This window comes from Macaca fascicularis, chromosome 11 (genome assembly GCF_037993035.2).
Source record: "Macaca fascicularis isolate 582-1 chromosome 11, T2T-MFA8v1.1".
Classification (NCBI taxonomy): Eukaryota; Metazoa; Chordata; class Mammalia; order Primates; family Cercopithecidae; genus Macaca; species Macaca fascicularis.
Window position 1 is genome coordinate 72,312,108 of NC_088385.1, and position 13,260 is coordinate 72,325,367.

The 13,260-nt window shown below is 43.7% G+C and overlaps 1 long non-coding RNA gene across 2 annotated transcripts in view; it reads right to left on the reverse strand.

Moving 5' to 3' along the window:
• LOC135966261 (uncharacterized) overlaps positions 1–13,260 on the reverse strand; it is a 169,670-nt gene that overhangs the window by 35,834 nt on the left and 120,576 nt on the right. The gene's annotated exons all lie outside the window — the stretch shown is intronic.

A 13,260-nucleotide genomic window follows, 5' to 3' on the forward strand; every position in this document is an offset into this window, starting at 1 on the left:
AACACAGTGAAAAAGATCAAGGGGTTGGGGTGTGGGGAGCTGGGCTAGAGCTATCTCCAGAAGCAGCAATGCCAGATCATTTGGTGAGGCTTTATATCATTTTGAGTGATCAGGAGGGAGAAATGCCAGAAGATTCTGCAGTCTGGAAAAAGTTCCTGTAGATTGGGGGTTTGGGAGGCACCAAAGACCCCAACAAAGATCTAAGAAGTGAGACCGACAGGAAGTAAGGAAATGAAACCCCTGCCAACAAAAAATTCAAACTGAGTCATCAGGGAAAATAGTTTTTTACTCTACAGGGTCGAGAGTAATCTGGAAAACCACAGTGACATATGTGATGTCATGAAGATAGTGACAGCAAATTAGATATGTAATCAGTATGTCTCTTCCTCGAGCTGCTTGTCTAATGTAAACCTTGAAGTTCTGTCACCCGGGGGCAATTGGGGGTCATGTTGTTTTGGGCTCACAAAGGGATGGCTCTTCCTTTTTCCTATCCCTACTGCTCTCTCCTGGCAACCAGATGCATACTCAGGTTCATTTAGGCTCAGATTTTAGCCTTTTCCTTCTGGTGAGAAATCTTAGAAGATATGACACTCCCTTGTTCTGCATAGTAGTTTGTGGAATCTGATGGGTATGTTTGCAAGTGTCCAGAGACTTTTCTCCCTCCTCTTTCCTCCTCCTGACCACCAGAAGAGAGGGTTGAAAAAGCAGATGATTTTTTTTCAATAACCTTCTTTTAGAAATCACATTCATGGCTGGGTTTGCCATTCGTTTTTGCACCAAGACCTTTATGAAGTGGAAATGGCTGAACTCATTTGGCAGGACTCTCAAGTGCAGACGGCCAGTTCCCAAATCCCTGAGGTGTGAGGGCTGGGTTCTTTTCAATAAACATTCCTGCACTTGGCCTTCTACTCCAGCCCCCTGTCCCTGCCCTCCCAGCGCCTGGAGCTTTCCACCTTGGCTCTGGCTCCTCTGAGCCTGGGCTCAGCCTTCCAATTCCAGGTTGACCTTGGCTGAGCGCCCCATATGCTCATTCTTCTTGTAAAAGTAGAAAATCTCAGGCACAGATTTCTGCACTTGGCCTCTCTGCAGAACTTTTTAGTACTCAAGGCACACGCAGCTCCCAGCTGACACTGAGTGAAAGCAAGAGCACTTGCTTCGCAGAAGTCTGTGTTTACTGAATCTGATTTGGCCTTTGGCAACCCTGCTGCTGAGTCCATGCTGAGAGAAGCTAGAGCTGGGCCAGGTCGCAGGTCTACCCGGGGCTTGTTTAGTACCTGTGGGCATGGAGGATTCTCTCTGACCTTCTCAGTATACACTTCATCTCCCACCCTGCTGGACAAAACCGGGTATTCTCCACCATCATTGTGCTCTTAGGCATTCTGTCTGGGATGGTTGTGAAGATTCAGTGAGATCACTGTTTATCTCAGTGGCTATTAAAAACTTATTAATTGATCATTAATTGATTTAGCCAAATCAGATAACATTGATAAGAAAATATAGTGATGAGAGCAAATTAGAGAAATAGTCAAGCTAAGAATATTTAGATATCTGGTTTCTGCCTTGGATTTTAGACTATGGCAAAATCCTTCCATAATCCAGGGGTAGTGGGCCGTGCCTTATTGTCAGAGAGAAGTGGGTGGGGGCTTAGAAAAAACTCCAGTCATTGTCATCTGACATACCTGTGATTAAGGAGAGCTCTGCAAATTTCTAGCTGTTGACCCTAAAATCTTTGAGCCTTGGTTTCCTCTTGGTAAAATAAGGACCACATTTTCTACCATATGAAGGAATTGAGATTATTAAAAGAGGTAAAGTTCGATTGTCCTTGTCTTGACTCCTGCTACCAGCACTCTCCTTGGTCCTGACAAAGATTTCCCCAAATGCTGGCTTTTCATGACTTCCCAACAAACGTGGTGAATGATGTGTTCTATACACCTGTTCTCTGTCTCCAGGCTAACCTATGTGGTCTCCAGCTTTTCTTCCTAATCTAATCAATAATTTGCTCATGTTCAGTGTGACATGTTATATACTTACAATTAAAGATTCTAGACTAATTTCATGAAGAATCTGGAATCTTCCTTGAGATCTTTCTTGGATAAATTCACCTTTCTTTGATACCTTAGCTGCCATTATCATTAGTGTCAGGGATGGCAAATATACATTGTACCTGTTGCCAGCACACTTTTCTGAGTCCACAGCAGGCATTACTAATTGAACACGGTGCGTTTTCTCATGAACAGGGACAGAGTCTCAGAGTCACTTTGAGCACATTGAGCGAGCAATGATTCTCATTGAATTGGAGCAGTGCATCGGGGAAAATCCATTAGCCATCTCTCTACACCATTTGACTTGTTACCTTTCTTGGACTTGTGAATGTGTTAATGACCTTGTAGTCATCTGTGCTTCTCCTGTCTGCTCCATTAAACAGAATACACATATGTAATTTGCCAAGGATTCTGCCCCTTATCTTGAGTATAACTCAATCTAAAAAGCAAAGACATAGCTAATAGCTCTTGTCTTGTAGTCAAAACCAGGGTCTGTCACTGCAGGTTGTGGGATGAAACAAAACTATTTTTATTATCCTTTTTTCTAGTTAATTCTAATTATTTCCCATGACATTAAATAAATATTCCTTAAAAACATGGTATTTCACGTCTGTGCAAATAGTCTGTCATATTGATAGACCACTGTTTATTTGATAATTCCCTGGTGTTAAACTCTAGGCTGCTACCAGTGTCTGGCCATAAAAAAAAAAATAACATCATGTGGTGAATTTCTTTGTACCTATTTGTGTGACTGCATCTCCAATTATTTTCTTAGGGTAGATTTCTCAAAATTATAAATAATTGTGTCAAATGGTAAGAACAGCTTTAAGATTTTTGATGTATTGTTTTCTGGAAACGTTGAGACAATCTATAAGAGTATGTAAAAGGATAATATTAATAATCACTAACCCTTGTGGACCTCATCTTTGTGCCAGGCACTGTCCTAAGAACTTTACATACATTAACTCATGTCATCCTCACCATGACCTTATTTCACAGCTGAGGAGACTCAAGTCATGCTGGCATGACTTGAACGCAGTCTTTTCAGAGGCAGAAGGATAGCTGGGTGATGTTGTTCAGTCTCTTGAGCCCAGTGAAAACTTATAAAGAACTCAGTGTATTTGGTGCAGAGTAACTGGAAGATCTGTTACAGCCTTACATACATGAGGTGATAAAAATGTCATTATTAACAATAACAAGAACAACAACAATGGTATTTATCAGGAACAGGCCTACCTATTTTCCAAGAAAACTCATCAGTGGTCTGGGATGGCTGTTGTCAGTCCTGTGACAGAAATACATGTGCAGACTCATTAGCACTTAGCAACACAGGTGAGCAAGAACTGGTTATTCCTAAACCCTAAGCTGGGAAGCAGCTCTGATAAAAGAATAATTAATTCAAAGCAATCCAAAATGTGCCAGCTTGGACCACAACACTATTTAATGTTGTTGTCAAGAGTGGTTCTAACTCTTTTTTTTTTTTCAAAATAATATTAATGATAATTTCAGCTGTTAGAAAGGACCCAATGAGAATTTATTTCTCCCTCTTCTTGAAGTCTACAGTTTTGAATACCTAGTCATGGGAAATCCTGATTAGCAAAGGGCTTTTTTTTTCTTCTTTTGTTTCTAAGGCAACTGGTTGGTTTCCTTAAGGGTTTTACTTTTATTCTTGTGATTTCTCAGCATTAGAGAATGACCAGAGTGGCATGGGGGTGGGAGGTTGTCGGGGAGGAAGCTTACCAGGTTGAGCAAATAAAATACAGGACACCAGCTAAACCTGAATTTAAATAATCAGTGAATAAGTTTTAGTATGTCCCAAGCAATGTTTGAGATATACTTACACCAAAAATTTTACTCACTGTTCATCTGAAACTCAAATTTATCTGGAGATCTATATTTTACTGGTACCACACTGGAAGGAGGTAGGTGAGGTGGCCCTAAGGAGGGCCAGGACAAAGAGAGGAGACAGGTATTTAAAAATAATAACAATCTTGGTCCTTTCAGATTGAAAAAAGAAGCACGAACAGTGTCTGCTGTTGGTACCAATGCTGGGGTCCTTCAGGGTTCTGGAACTGCTGGTTTCCTGAAGAGCATGCTGTTTACTGACTGAGGCTGTCCTGCTGCCCAAAGGGAGTTTCTCAAGGTTGCAGAGGTGCTTTTAGCACTTTCCCTGGAAATCACATAACTTCAGATAAATATTAATATTCACTTGACCTCAGCAGTCTAAGTACCTGGATGAAGGAGGTTTAGAAATGACCTCAGTGCTAACTCTTTGTAGGGGGTGGAAATCATGGGGTTTTCTCATGACAGCAGAACTCAGATACAGACCTTAAAAGTAATTAAGTTACAAAATTTAAAGCCAATGCTGTTTATTTTTACAGAGGGAGTTCAATGACTTGCCCCTGTTTTCTTGGCAGATTGGTTGTTGAGGGAAGAAATAATGAAGCCCCATTTGGTCATCAAAAAGGGAATTTTCTCTCTTTTAAAAAAATGTTATCATTATTTAATTAGAAATTAAAACACATTTATAATCAGAAAAATTAAATGTGTTAATCATAGGAAATCTTAAAATGCAGGAACATATAAAGATGAAAAAAAATCAGTCCTAATCTATATGCCCCAGAGAAAATCATTGTGAATGTTTTCCTGTATTTTTTTCTGGTCTTTTATGTGTAAATATTTATGTAATTGAGATCATATTAAACATATAGCTTTGTATCCTACTTTTTATTAATACATTCTAGGCATTTATCTGTGTTATTAAACATTTTTCTGCAGATTGACTGAATAAAGCCTCATCGTTTGAACATACCAAGACTTACTTGATCCTGTGCCATTGATAAACTAGGTCCTTCCAGTTTTTCTCTCTTCAGATAATGGTCTGTGGATCATCTTTTATATCCATTTTTATGCATTTCTGATTATTGACTTACGAGAGATTCTTGGAAGTATAACCGTGGTTATGTCAAACTCTTTTATAAGAGGCATTTCTCCCTTGAGTCTTTGTTTTCCCAAAACTCTGTGGATTGGTCCTCCTCTCCATCTGATTAAGTTGCTAGAATCAACAGGATAGAAAACATGGCCTCTCACAGATTTCTGGGTTTTCTTTGATCTCAAGAGCATGGGCTATGTCAAGCAAGACTGGGTTTCCAGGCTGGTGCTCTCAGAATCTGGGCTATGACTCCCAGCATCACTTTGGTATCAATGGTATCATTACCATGACTCCCAGCATCGCCTTGGCAAATACCTTCCTGAGTTCAGCCTGGGCAGAAGGTGGCACATACTCCCTCCTCCCCAGCCCTACGCTGCCTTCCAGCCTTGGCCCAGACAGCAAGACAAGCACTTCCTCTCTGATTTCGTGATGTTTCTAGTGGCACAGTCAGCCTAGGGGCTCTGTCAGCTCAGGAGCCACAAGCCCGGACTCTGAGGGATTTGGGTAAGAACGCCAATGGGACAAAGCTGATCGGGAGGGGTGAGGAGAACCTCGTTAATGCGAATCCCCTGCTCAGCCCTAGCCTTCGGCTCCCCTTTCCCCTCAGATCCACAAGGAATGAACTGCCTGCTCCTCTTTACACAGCCTCCACATGTTGCTTCGGACAGGCATCCTCGATGTGGCCTCGCCCCACTCTGAGAGTAGTGGAAATAGAAGTTAGTCTCATATTCTCACCTCCCTGAGCACAGGGAGGCTTTCTAAGGGTCTGTATCTCTAACAAAAACGGGAAACAGGCAAGGCATAAGAAGCTGTCCCCTTCACCCCGTTTCCTCCTTTTTCCCTTAGACCACCTAGGCGAGGAGAATTACTCCCCTAGAGATAATAACAGCACTACGGAGACATGAAGGCCTGAAGTCACCTACAAGGCTGGTTGGGGAAAATCCAGACTCTAATGTCTTCCTGGTGTCTCCTCGAAGGAGTGGGTGGGGTATGTCGGAATGAAGAGGCCAGGAGGGAAGCTGAAGCCTGGGCTATAGAGGTGAGAGGCTCTGCCACGAGGGTGGAAAAGGCTGGTGTTGGGGATTATCCTTTTTGGTGCTTTCCCGCTCTTTCTTTCCTTCGCCTTCTCTGCCTGTCCTGGTTGGTGTAGACCTGAGGGGCGGGGTTCCCAGGCAGCTACACAGAACACTGCACGGAGAGAAGGCAAGGCAAGAGTGGGGAGATGGGGTGGCAATTTCACACATTAGCAGTCTGGGAGGAGTTCCTTCTAGAACTCAGCAGAGCAGACACACAGGTACTTAGTCATTATTGCTGTTATTACATACGGAATAGGTGGAAGACATTGCTTGCCCCCCTTCATGGATGGAAATATCAGTTCCTGCCTGAAACACATATCCATAATGGGCTTGAGGGAGAACTAGGAGGAAGATGGCAATGATGAAGACAAACATGATGGCAAGTTTTATCTGTGCCAGGCAATGTGCCAACACTCTAAATAAAAGTCTTTACTTATCATCCCCACCACAACTCTGTGCAGTGGACGTGGTTTTTACTTTGCAGATGAGAAAGTTGAAACACAGATTCAAACAGACTTGCCTGAAGCCACTAACTGGTAAGTGCAAAAATAACTTCCAACCCTAGACAAGACCCATGCACAGTGTCCCTCCATGACATTAGATTTAGCAGCTCCTCGCAAAGCAGGAAAGCCAGGCGTGGCAGAGGTATATGAAAATGAGGAAGACACTACCTTTACTTTTCAAAAGCTTGTGGTCCACTGATGTTTCCAGACTTTCTCCTCATTTTCATTGCCTCCCTGCATTGCATCCATCCGTTTGACATCAAAGCCCCTTCTCAGGATTTGAGAGCCTTATCATTTGTTTTTCCCCACTGGGTCACTGTCTTCTCCAAGGAGGCACCGAGTCCCTGGTCACTTGTCCAGTGTGCTCATTGACTTTCCAGAGGGCAGGGTGGAGACAAAGGCAAAAACATAGAGAATTGCCATGTGGCCTTCCACTGTAGGGTCTGGTTTTCTTCAGGTGTAGAGTTTGGCATTCAATCCATGGACATTCATGCTTCTGTGAGAAGTTAGGATTCCTCTGGGCACCTCAGCAAGACTTGCTCTCCTGCTTCCTGCTAGTACCACAGTCAGACATACACCTCTGCAGCTTGGCCTATGATTTTCATTCTTTCATTCTTTGAATATCAACCCTAGGAATTTCACAGCCACATTTTTAACTATTTAACAGTGTCTCCCTGACACAGCACATCTGTCCAATACATAGCTGCTTCCCTCAGCCTCTTCTCCCTTTTCAAGCTTCCCACATGGGTTATTCTGCAGAGGGAGATAAACTCAGTTCAGTTATTTCTCTGTCTCAACTCTCATGCTGTCTCAACTCTTATGCTGGTCACCTCCTAGTGGCCCCCACAAGAGGAGACGCACTGCTTTCTTCCTTGCCTTCTGCAGCATTTCCAACTGCCTTTGAATTTTTATCACGTATACTTTTGTTTTGTTTTTTTTTTTTTTTGAGACGGAGTCTCGCTCTGTTGCCCAGGCTGGAGTGCAGTGGCCAGATCTCAGCTCACTGCAAGCTCCGCCTCCTGGGTTTACACCATTCTCCTGCCTCAGCCTCCCGAGTAGCTGGGACTACAGGCACCCGCCACCTCGCCCGGCTAGTTTTTTTGTATTTTTTAGTAGAGACGGGGTTTCACCACGTTAGCCAGGATGGTCTCAATCTCCCGACCTCGTGATCCGCCCGTCTCGGCCTCCCAAATTGCTGGGATTACAGGCTTGAGCCACTGTGCCCGGCCCTCACGTATACTTTTGAACTGCACTTTTTGCCAGTCTAACTATTCATGTTGGCATCTGTATTCTGATTTTATCTGGCCTGGGGCTGGGTTGTCCAAGCCTTATTTTTTTCTATTTTGACTGGAGACATCATTTTGTCTACTGTTCAATTCAGTGTGTACAGTTGCCTCTCACTATCTGCAGAGGATTGGTTCCAGGACCCCCTGCAGATACCAAACTCTGTAGATGTTCAAGTCCCAGATACAAAATGGTGCACTATTTCCATATCACTTATGCACATCCTCCCATATACGTTAAATCATCTCATGAATACTATGTAAAGTAATTGTTGTGCTATATTGTTTTTATTTGTATTTTTTACTGTTTTGCTTTTTTGTTTCTGAATATTTTCTATCTGCAATTGGTTGAATCTGCAGATAGGGAACACATAAATGTGGAGGGCTGACTGTACCTTGAATGCTGTGGCTTTAACTTTCAAGCATAGTTAAATGTAGCTGGGACACTTTTCCAATGGAGCTCATGGGGCGTTGGATGAGAAAGACATTCAGATGGAGGCATGCTCTGGAAGAAAATGTGGGTGGGAGCCCCAGCCCAGAGATGATCTTGTCATTGGTTATAAATGAGCTCAAGTCTCTGCTTCAGTGCTGGGGATGACATGTTTTAGAAGACCTGGAGAGGAAAGGAGATTCCTGAAGGCACTGTGGATTCGACCCAGATGCAAGGGAAGGTCTCTGGGAATTCCCTGGGATCTGTGCTTTGCCTGAGAGGTTTCCAAGAGACATTATCTCAGTACATTCTGTTTTAATAAAGAACATTGAAGGAGACAGCATCTGGGGAGCATGTGCAGCCTACAGAGTTGCTATAGGTTAAAAAAAAAAAAATTCTTTCTGTTCATGGTAAATCCACAATTGCTTGGCCAATGTGGATTTATTGCCACTAAATCTTCTCTGCTCATGGTAAGAGGTTCAGGTTGAGTAGTAACAATCCCCCCTCTGTAATGGTTCATGTGAGTAGAACTGGTGTGCTGTTGCCGGCTGTCCTGCTCTGATTCCTGGCTGGGTGGGGTGGTCCCTTGAATGTTATCTACGTTTGTCCAGCGACAAGTTTCCTCCATGTGTGGGAAACACTAACACTGTGTCAGCGGCACACCAACATCTCATTGTATTCTTTACCGATTTTGTAAGATGAGGACTGTCACCATCAAAGTTCTCCTTAGAACTTTGAGACAAACTTTTACCCCTAAAAACAAGAACCCTATCATGAAACCTGTTACCTGTCTATTGTCTCTCTCTTCCTGGAGACAGTATATTATTCCCTGTCCTGCCCCCCAATTATATCTAGAGGGATTGTTGACAGTTTCTGCTTATAACCTAGCTACTTACCAAAGGAAAGTAAGGTGATCTGATGAAGCACATTGCATCTTATTCTAGCTTTGGAGAAAACCTTTTTAAAACCAGGAAGCATCTTGGATTGGAAGGTCATAGACATTATTATTATTATTATTATTTTAGCCAAGATGTATACCCTGGCTAAATCTCTTACTTCTGGTTTTTTGTTTTGTTTTGTTTTTCCTCATTATAAAGTTAAGAGTTTAGACCAGGTGATCTTTTTAAAAGATCCCTTTTCCATTCTAAATGCCAAAGATGCTTCTCTAAATAGTGTCTGCAAAAACACTGCTTGGATTGCAGAGTTCATTTTCCTCTGGAGACATATGAAGTCCAACAATGACAATACTTTAGTGCACATATTGTCCCTCCTTTATGATGCTTCATCCAATTGACAACCAGCTCCTACCATACAGTCAGCCTCTAAAACTATGCAACATAAGCCTAGGGTTTTACTTTTTAAGTGAACTACAACGTCATGATAATGAACATTTATTGAGCACGTACTAAGCCTTTAGATGTAAAATCACTTTAGATTTAATCCTTACAAATATGTTCTGAGGTAGGTTCTATTATATATCCCCATCTTACAGGTAAGCAAACCAAAATATGAAGCTGATAAATAACTTGCTTGAGGTCATATAACAACATGATAGATCTGGGATTCCAGTGCTGGCAGTCTCACATCTGAGTCTGTGTTCTCATCCCCAGGTTCAATCCAGGAAAATGTTTTTGTTTGGTTTTGTTTTTCCACAGCCTCAATTATCTTACGGTCTCTTTTGAAAGTGTTTTCAAGCATGATGCATTTCCCAAATGTTAGAGGCTACAACTTACATATATGTCTTGCAGATATGATTTAACTCAAGTTATATACAAATCTCCTTCTACATATACCAACAATACATAGGAGCCAAGAAGGAATAAGCTTGGCAGTGAGTTTCCTGGAAAGAACCACAGAAAGAGATGATTGCCAGTACTGGTGGATATTGATTCAGACACTGACTCAGGTTGTATGCCCTGATAGGAGGGCCTGGCCTTTCCCCTGGGCCTCTGGCCATAACCTCCTTCAGATCTTAAAAAGACACTAAGCATTGCTTGTCATCATGAATGAGAAATATTGCCTGGTTACCCAGAGGGAGACCAACTGGTGGATCCTTTAGCCGTGACATGAGGATATGGCTCCAGCTGGAGTCTCTCCTCCTGCTTCTGTACTTAGCTCATCCTAGTTTAACCAAAACCCAAAACAACCCTCTCCAAGGGCTCTTCCCTGGCTCAGGGACATCCCATTTTAAGAAATGCTCACCGCGCCTAGTGCTTTGCATGGTACGTTATAAGCACTCAGTAAATATTTGTTACTTCGTGGCAAAATAGATCAATTCAGCAGTGATTTTTCACTTTTCAAAAATATTCACTGCAGGGTTCCTTTAAATGGCCGGCTCCCCTGGTGCATTTAAAATGTGATTTGATTTATAGGAATTCGATGTACATGGTTCTGCAGGGCCACATCAATCGTGTAAAGTGAGCCGCATGTGCTGCTGGGCTCCCACTGACGAGCGCGTTGGCAGCTCTCCTCCATCGGCTTGGAATGCACACAAGCCCTGGGTCTGCTCTCCCCGCTTTTATCACAAAGGGGCTCATTTTGTGAATGAACAGCCACTGCCAACAGCGTGATGGTATTTTCAGTGACCTTTGCCCGGGGATTGGATTCCCGCCCAGCAGGGAGACAAGGCCTTAGGAAAAGGTTAGTTCATTGACGGCCGGGGCCTGCTGGGCTGAGGTCTGGGGAGGGAAAGGCTCAGAGAACTTTTCCTTTTTTGTGAATCACCGAAAGAAGCCACCCTTCCCGCCTGGCCTAGGCTGCTTTCTCTCTTTGTCCCAGCATATTGGATTCTGTTCAGCAGGACAGTTTTATAGCTCCTGCTGCTTCTGCTCCTGATTTTTTTTTTTTTTTGTAGCTGTGAATAATAATCCTAGTTTTGCCTTGCTGTTTCCCAATAGCAATTCTGGGGTCCTCATGAGCTTCTGCCCCCTCCTCTCCACCCCCTTTCTTCCTCCTCCTCCTCCTTTTCACCATGGCCTTTTCAGTTTGATGTTTTTAGGTATCAAAGGAAGGTCTCCAGGAACCCAGCAACTAAAGACTTTAATGAGGACCATGCCCAAGAAATCCTGGCTGCTAAAGACATGATGATGATTTATGTCGCTCACTCACTCCCTAACAGCAAGAGGACTATTTGTAAAAATAAAAAAGCTGCTCATATGGAATTAAACAAGAGCATAGCTGCTTCCTTCCAGACCCCGGGAGCTTAACAAAGAGCATCCACACTCCTCTCCAGCAGCACATGGCTCAGGGCCGATATTAGTCTTCCTGTCACATAAAGCTCAATCCTGTTAGCGCAGGCAGTAGTGCACGCTCTCCCTATCGGCAGACCTCAGAAGGCACATTTCTGAGGACCGCACAAAATGTGCACGAGAATGTAGGCACAGGCTCAGGCCTACGCTGAGCCACAGAAGGGTGGTGTGAGTCCAGAGGCTAACAGAGCCACTGAGTTGCTGCTGGCGGCAGGCTGAGACTGGCAGTAGGCGTTTGCCATCCCCTGTTTGTTCCTGGCATCAGAGAGTTGAATGATATGGATGCCAACTGGGTTCTGGCCAGCTCAGTGGAGAGGGTTCTTGAGGGAAGAACCTTCATGCCTCCATTTCCTTATCTGTCAAATGGGTTACCTCTTAGTGCTGTTGTGAGCAGTGATGAGATCATGCATAGAAAACACATAGCATCATATTGGTAAGTGCTAATTATTATTATTAATTATTGCTATTATTACTATTTTGTACTGTGGCTGCCATGAAATGGTGCCACTCAGACCCCTTGCTTCAGGGAGAGTGATGGAGAGTAGCTGGCTGATGACCCCAGCTGCCAAGCTCTAAGTCCACATCCACATTCTCACCATGTTACTCTGCTTGACCCAAGGCCATGCTTCCTGTGGGCTGCTCCAGGCCATTGACAGAGCATGGTATGGATGCCAACACAAGCTCATTCAATCCCTAAGAGAGCAAGGACTCCTCCAGCAGCGACTTTAGCTCAAAGACTTCCCATCAGCCTGGCAGCAGTTCCTGGAAATTGTGCTACAGCCTGCAACTTTCTCCTACCTTGTTACCTTTCTGTCCTCCCCTCCCTATCCCTGTGTTTTCTGCTCATCTTCCCTTCAACCTTTTCTCTCCCACATACACTTCCCTCAGTAAACCTCTTATGTGTCCAAATCCCTGTCTTGGTGTCTGCTTCTTGGAGGACCTGAAGTTACACGCACAGTGACTGGGCTTTCCACCATGGCTGTACTGTATTAGTACTAACATCTTCTTAGATACGTGGACCATTGTTCACTCTTAGTCATTCAACATTGGATAAATGTCATGGTGTCACCCGTGTCATGGGTGCTTGATGCCAGGGACACAGAGATAGTTCTTCTCACAGACAAGGTGTACACTGATAGACAGATATGTAAATCATCATAGTGATATGGTCAGTGTTCAAGTAAACACATGTATAAGGAATGCAAGAATCCAGAGGAGAAAGTGGGTTTTTCAGCCAGGGTGGGAGAGTGGGTGGGAAATAGACAGGGATGGCTTCATTAAGGAAGGGGATTTGAACTCCGGCAAAAGGCACATGCCACATGCTCTCACCCCCTGTCTTCAGTGTAGTCCAATGAGTAAGTAAAAAGGAAAGAATGGCCCAGAAGAGATGTGACATCATGCCCTTTGATGGGCTTTTTCTCTCCTCTTTTACCTCTTCCTCCAATGACTGTGAAGGAGCAGTAATTATCCCAGGGATTTGAGACATAATCCACCTTTCAGAGTTGAAAGAAGCACAAATGTCATGAGCTTTTCCCAGTGGGAAGGCAACTCCTGGACAGGCAAGTGGGTGCAAGAGGTTGCTATGGCAGCAGGAGAGCAGCAGGGCCATGAATTGTAGGCTTCGGAGATGGAGTTGTTTCTCAACCAGGGCTCAGCCTGGCCCCAGATCCAGCCTCGAGAGTCTAATGTGGATCTGTAATGCATGAATTGTGCCCCTTCCCATCCCCTTACAAAAAATTCATCTGC